This window comes from Microtus oregoni, unplaced genomic scaffold (assembly GCF_018167655.1).
Source record: "Microtus oregoni isolate MIOR12 unplaced genomic scaffold, Mior012 000014F_ref0000157, whole genome shotgun sequence".
Classification (NCBI taxonomy): Eukaryota; Metazoa; Chordata; class Mammalia; order Rodentia; family Cricetidae; genus Microtus; species Microtus oregoni.
The window spans coordinates 43,829,524-43,836,687 of NW_024543073.1; positions in this window are offsets into that span (position 1 = coordinate 43,829,524).

The window sequence follows — 7,164 nt, forward strand, 5'->3', positions numbered from 1 at the left end:
AGAGGCAGGCAGATCTCAGTGAGTTCAAGGCCAGCCTGGTCTACAAAGTTTCAGGAAAACCAAGACTGTTCAGGGCTGTTACACAAAGAAACCCTGTCTCCAAAAACATAAATAATGTTAATGTGGGCCCTAATCCACCCTAATTGGTATCCTTACGTTATTTGGATGTATGTGTGCACGCACGTGCGCACACACACACGGAATTGATGACATGAAGACAGACCCTGCAGGTCAGAAATGTCAGGCACGCCAGGCCGTGGTGGCGCACGCCTTTAATCCCAGCACTTGGGTGGCAGAGGCAGGCGGATCTCTGGGAGTTCGAGTCCAGCCTGGTCTACAAGACCTAGTTCCGGGACGGGCACCAAAGCTACAGAGAAACCCTGTCTCGAAAAACCAAAAAAAAAAAAAAAAAAGGAAAGAAAAGAAAAAAAGAAATGTCAGACACCAACCCAGGCAACCATGCCTTGAACTTCCAGCTTCTGTGATCTGGCAAATCTTGAATGCACCATACATGTCCATCCTGTCTGCCTTAGTCTATTCTACCTCGTCCACAGCAGGTACTTGTGGAAGTTTGAATTCAATTGGCCCCCATAATCTCATAAAGTGGCACTATTAAGTGTGACTTTGTTGGCATGGGCATGGTCTTATTGGAGGAAGTATGTCACTGTGGGGCAGTCTTTGAGGCTTCCTATGCTCAGGATACTGCCCAGTGTTTTGGTCAACTTCCTGTTGCCTGCAAGATCAGCTCTCAGCTCCAGCACTATGTCTACTTGCGTGATCCCAAGATTCCCACCATGATAAAAGGACTGAACCTCTGAACTATAAGCAAGCCACCCACCCCAATTAAACGTTTTCCTTAAAAGAGTTGTCATGGTCATGGTCTCTCTTCAGAGCAATAGAATCCTAAAGCAGAAGTTGGTGTCAGGAACTGTAGTATTGCTGTGACAGACCAGACCATGTGTTTGTTTGAAGGAATTTGGACTTTGGTACTTTGGGTTAGGAAAGCAGTGGAATGCTTTAAGCACTGATTAATGGGTCATACTAGTAGGAGCATAGAAGACAGAGAGGCTATGAGTTTTTGAACTGTTTGAGGGTTCATGCAATAGGTTACAGAGAATAATTTTAGTATGTTGCCTAGCAATCATTCTTGAAGTATTTTGAAGAAAGTGGCTCCTTTTGTCCAAAGAGTTTGCCTGAGGCTAAAGTGAATATTTTTTAATTCCATTAGCAGAGGAAATCTCAAAATAGCCTTGTATAGACTGTGCCATGTGGTGTTTAGTGGTAACTCTAATGAAAATTTACACTGAAAAGGAGCAAGCTAAGCAGGGTAAATTACAAAATGTAAATTTTGAGAAAAAGATCACCAGGAAGTAGAATGTAGCTAAGGGCTTAGATAAATGGATTAAGAAATGGAACAGCCCTGTAAAGCAAAGGACACTGTCACTAAGACACAAAGGCAACCCACTGACTGGGAGAAGATCTTCACCAACCCCGCAACTGACAAAGGTCTGATCTCCAAAATGTATAAAGAACTCAAGAAACTAGACCGTAAAAATCTAATCAACCCAAATGTAAATGGGGTACTGAGCTGAACAGAGAATTCTCAACAGAAGAAGTTCAAATGAGGAAAGGAGACAGAGACAGAGACGCACATTGGAGCACAGGACTGAAACCTCAAGGTCCAAATCAGGAGCAGAAGGAGAGAGAGCATGAGCAAGGAACTCAGGACCGCAAGGGGTGCACCCACACACTGAGACAATGGGGATGTTCTACTGGGAACTCACCAAGACCAGCTAGCCTGGGTCTGGAAAAGCCTGGGATAAAACCGGACTCTCTGAACATAGCGGACAATGAGGACTACTGAGAACTCAAGAACAATGGCAATGGGTTTCTGATCCTACTGCACACACTGGCTTTGTGGGAGCCTAGGCAGTTTGGATGCTCAACTTACTAGACCTGGATGGAGGTGGGGGTTCCTTGGACTTCCCACAGGACAGGGAAGCCTGATTGCTTTTCGGGCTGAGGGGGGGAGGGAAATGGGAGGCAGTGGCGGGGAAGGGACAGAAATCTTTAATAAATAAATAAATTTTAAAAAAAATAAAAAATAAATAAATAACTAAAGATACCATCTTACACCTGTCAGAATGGCTAAAATAAAAAACACCAATGATAGCCTTTGCTGGAGAGGTTGTGGAGAAAGGGCTATACTCATCCATTGCTGGTGGGAATGCAAACTTGTGCAACCACTTTGGAAAGCAGTGTGGATGTTTCTCAGGAAATTCGGGATCAACCTACCCCTGGACCCAGCAATACCACTCTTGGGAATATAGCCAAGAGAGGCCTTATCATACAACAAAAGTATATGCTCTACTATGTTCATAGCAGCATTGTTTGTAATAGCCAGAACCTGGAAACAACCTAGATGCCCTTCAATAGAAGAATGGATGAAGAAAGAATGGAATATATACATATTAGAGTACTACTCAGCAGTAAAAACCAAGGACTTCTTGAATTTTGCATACAAATGGATGGAAATAGAAAACACTATCCTGAGTGAGGTAAGCCAGACCCAAAAAGAGGAACATGGGATGTACTCACTCATATTTGGTTTCTAGCCATAAACAAAGGACATTGAGCCTATAATTCGTGATCCTAGAGAAGCTAAATAAGAAGGTGAACCCAAAGAAAAACATATAGGCATCCTCCTGAATATTAACCTTCATCAGGCGATGAAAGGAAACTGAGACAGAGACCCACTTTGGAGCACCAGACAGAAATCTCAAGGTCCAAACCAGGAGCAGAAGGAGAGAGAATATGAGCATGGAACTCAGGACCACGAGGGGTGCACCCACACACTGAGACAATGGGGATGTTCTATCGAGAACTCACCAAGGCCAGCTGGCCTGGGTCTGAAAAAACCTGGGATAAAACCGGACTCTCTGAACATAGCAGACAATGAGGACTACTGAGAACTCAAGAACAATAGCAATGGGTTTTTGATCCTACTGCACGTACTGGCTTTGTGGGAGCCTAGGCAGTTTGGATGCTCACCTTACTAGACCTGGATGGAGGTGGGTGGTCCTTGGACTTCCCACAGGGCAGGGAACCCTGATAGCTCTATGGGCTGACAAGGGAGGGGAACTTGATTGGGGGAGGGTGAGGGAAATGGGAGGTGGTTGTGGGGAAGAGACAGAAATCTTTAATAAATAAATAAACGGGAAAAAAGAAACCATAAAATAAATACAAAGAAAGAAAGAAAGAAAGAAAGAAAGAAAGGAAGAAAGAAAGAAAGGAAGAAAGGGAACAGCCAAGCAGTGGTGGTGCATGCCTTTAATTCCAGCACTTGGGAGGCAGAGGTAGGGAGATCTCTGTGAGTTCCAGCCCAGCATGGTCTACAGAGCTAGTTCCAGGACTACTAGGGCTGCTACACAGAGCCCCTATCTTGAAAAACCGAAGGGGGAAAAAAAGGTAATATATTATGCAGGTTATTTCTGAAACATAAATAATCTTCTGTATCCCAACTGTAGCTGTTAACACTTTGAAGCTGATGACCCTGAACTCACGATCCTCTGAAATGCTTACAGGATGCTAGTTTCCATGCCTAGCCCGATAATCACCACAGTAACAGCATTTTAGGCATAGGTATGACTTTTATAGTGGCTACAGTGACCAGTGTGATTCCCAACAGCTTCTGTCATTAACAGCTGTTTACAATTCAGCCAAGAATTCCACATCTTCCAAGGTGTAAACTACATGAATTTGGGTCAGACAGGTATGTGATGGCAGATGCAGTACAGCCCAGGAGTACAACAGGCGATCTCATTTGTGTTCATACCAATCCTGTCACTGCATGACACGAATGATTGTAAAGGGCAAAAAGGCCTTGTGCACAGAGACAGGCACCGAAGAAGCCAGAATAGTTAAAGTTTACCTCTTCAATGGAATGAGATTCACAATTGCTCTTCCTGAATGCCAGGAATGAGGTAGTTTTATGACCTGGTGATACTTAACTGTCTGATGAGACAGGTTCTGCTACACCTCCCAGAATTTTAGTTATTCTAGACCTTTCCCCCTAAATCCGAGCATTGCTTTTAGACCATAAAACCTATTTTTTTTTTTTTTTGATTTTCGAGACAGGGTTTCTCTGTAGCTTTTTGGTTCCTGTCCTGGAACTAGCTCTTGTAGACCAGGCTGGCCTCGAACTCACAAAGATCCGCCTGCCTCTGCCTCCCAGAGTGCTGGGATTAAAGGCGTGCGCCACCACCGCCCGGCTAAAATCTATTTTTAAAATTTTTTTTTTCAAGACAGGGTTTCTCTGCATTAACAGTACTAGCACTGGCTGTCCTCACTTTGTAGACAGGCTGGCCTCAGACTCACAGATCCATCTGCCCCTGTCTCCCAAGTGCTGAGTTCAAAGGCATGAGCCATTATTCAGCACAAAATGTCAGGAGCCATTTCCTCCTAAAATTATTACAGGAACCATCGCCCTGGGGAGTCTGCAGAGAACTCCACACCCCCAATTGTATTGAGAAACCGTTCTATTGACAGAGCCTACCCCATACCCAAATTAGCTGTTAATAGAGAGCTATCTGTTAGCGGAACCCACCCCACATTCCAAACTATCTAGAGAACTAGGTGACTCGTGACTTCCTGGCCTACCTGACCTGACCAAAGGTAACCTCCTGGCCTTTGTGACCAACGTGAATCATGCAGCAAGAGTCCAGGCCCCTGTGCCCACCCCCCAACTCCTTATCCTATATAAGCTGTAAGCTGTCTCTAATAAACGGAGGCTCTGACAAACCTAGCATGGCCTCCTTCTTCTCTCTTAGCCCATTATCTTACAGATAGTGCCTCTCCAGGACCCTGGAATAACTGAACTGCCAGGTGGGTTACAACCCCTAGACTAAGTAACCCACCCAAAAGCGGTTTACAAAACCCATTCTTGAGGCTGGAGAGATGGCTCAGAGGTTAAGAGCATTGCCTGCTCTTCCAAAGGTCCTGAGTTCAATTCCCAGCCACCACATGGTGGCTCACAACCATCTGTAATGAGGTCTGGTGCCCTCTTCTGGCCTTCAGGCATACACACAGACAGAATATTGTATATATGATAAATAAATATTTTTTAAAAAAAGAAAAAAGAAAAAAGCCCATTCTTTTCTTTTTGTTTTTCAAGACAGGGTTTCTCTGTAGCTCTGGGGTCTTCCTGGAACTAGCTCTGTCAACTTGGCTGGCCTCAAAGAGATCCACCTGGGGAGCTGGAGAGATGGCTCAGTGGTTAAGAGCACTGCCTGCTCTTCCAAAGGTCCTGAGTTCAATTCCCAGCAACCACATGGTGGCTTACAACCATCTGTAATGAGGTCTGTTGCCCTCTTCTGGCCTGCAGGCATACACACAGAATACTGTATACATAATAAATAAATAAATGTTTTTAAAAAAAAAAAAAAAGAGATCTACCTGTCTCTGCCTCCTGAGTGCTGTGAGTGCTGGGATTAAAGGTGGGTGCCACCATTGTCCCATGAGTGATGTCACTTGTGCTCTGCAAGTCTTCTGTTACCCTAACATCCTCAGGCATTATGTTTAGGCTCCCTAGACCCTAAATCTTGGGCACTATTTTAGTCAACAGTATCCATTATTATGAAAGTCATATATATATTGTAAAGAATCTCAATGTAAACATGTCTTAAATTGTGCACTTGGGACTGAATTGTTTTCTGAATTCTCTTTCCAAAATTGTGCTATGCTTAAACAAGACTGAAGTAAAATATCTGGGCCAGACTCTAGAAATCTTGGTCCAGTGCTGATTACAATAAAATCAAGGTGAGCCGAGTTTCATTCTTGGTTCAACCCGTTATTTAAAAGAAAAAAAAAGTCAGGCTTAGACAAATTCCATTCTTATCTCTTCACGGATTGTTTTTCCCTGCCTGCTGTAAAATCTACAGGGGAATCACCACATATGGCTAAGGACAAATAATATTTAAGCTGAAAGACAAACCAGGGATACAAAATGTCTGAATCGGGGGCAAGGACCAGGGATCACCAGGAGACCCAAGCATGCCAAGGTAAGAAAAAGTGAAAATCAAGCTGCTGGCAGCATCAATGACAGCAGCCCCTTTTTAGCACAACAGGGAGCTGGGCTGATGCTCTCCTTGGCAAGGTTCTCAGAGCACTGCTTCAAATCCTACTGTTATCACAATCATGGGAACATGAGAAGGGGAAGAAAGAGAAGAGGGAAAAACGGAGGGAGGTTCAGACTATCTTGGCCATACTTGCAGGGCTACAGTAGCTTGGCCACACGAGCTCAGATCAATGTCTTGGAGAATTAAGGGTTAGAATCCAGTTCGAATTCAGAAACCAACCAATCCCCAATTCCTAGGAATTTTCCTGGCCGTTTTTCCTCATACTGCTGCACACCCCTTAAGTACTCCCCGATTCCCTGCAACCTGCAAGCCTATCTTATCATATCCCTAGCACTGTGCCTGTTAGCAATGGTCTATCAAGAGGCAGGTACTGGTATTTTCCACTCAATCAACCACTCACTTCTGCAGGCCAACTTGTCCATGCATCCTACTCAAGGCTTCAAGTACCCATGAGGAAATGCTCTCACCAAGTTTGCCTTCCAAACAACAAGCACACCCTGTTCCAAGTTTGCAAACCAATCAAAAAGAAATAGCTCAGAACATGAGTCAGGAGCAAGCGCATATCCAAGAGGCATACAGAGACAACCTCAAGCAGCAGCACTCTCAGCACAGGACACAACTAGGTTTTTTTGTACGTCCTGTTCTCTGCAGCTTCACTACAGTGGCTTTACTGTCGGTGACTGACCAGAGCATTTCAGCCAGTTAAGCCCAGTTCATTTGAGGCTTTCCATTTACAAATACAGATACTTTTTTTTTTTTTTTTTTTTTTTGGTTTTTCGAGACAGGGTTTCTCTGTGGCTTTGGAGCCTGTCCTGGAACTAGCTCTCTAGACCAGGCTGTTCTCGAACTCACAGAGATCCGCCTACCTCTGCCTCCCGAGTGCTGGGATTAAAGGCGTGCGCCACCATCGCCCGGCTCAAATACAGATACTTTATTTCATTCACTTTTCCTTAATTTTGTGAAGTCTATATTTCTAAGAGCACAACAAAACTCTGTGGCATTTTGATAATAAAAATGCTGGGGCATC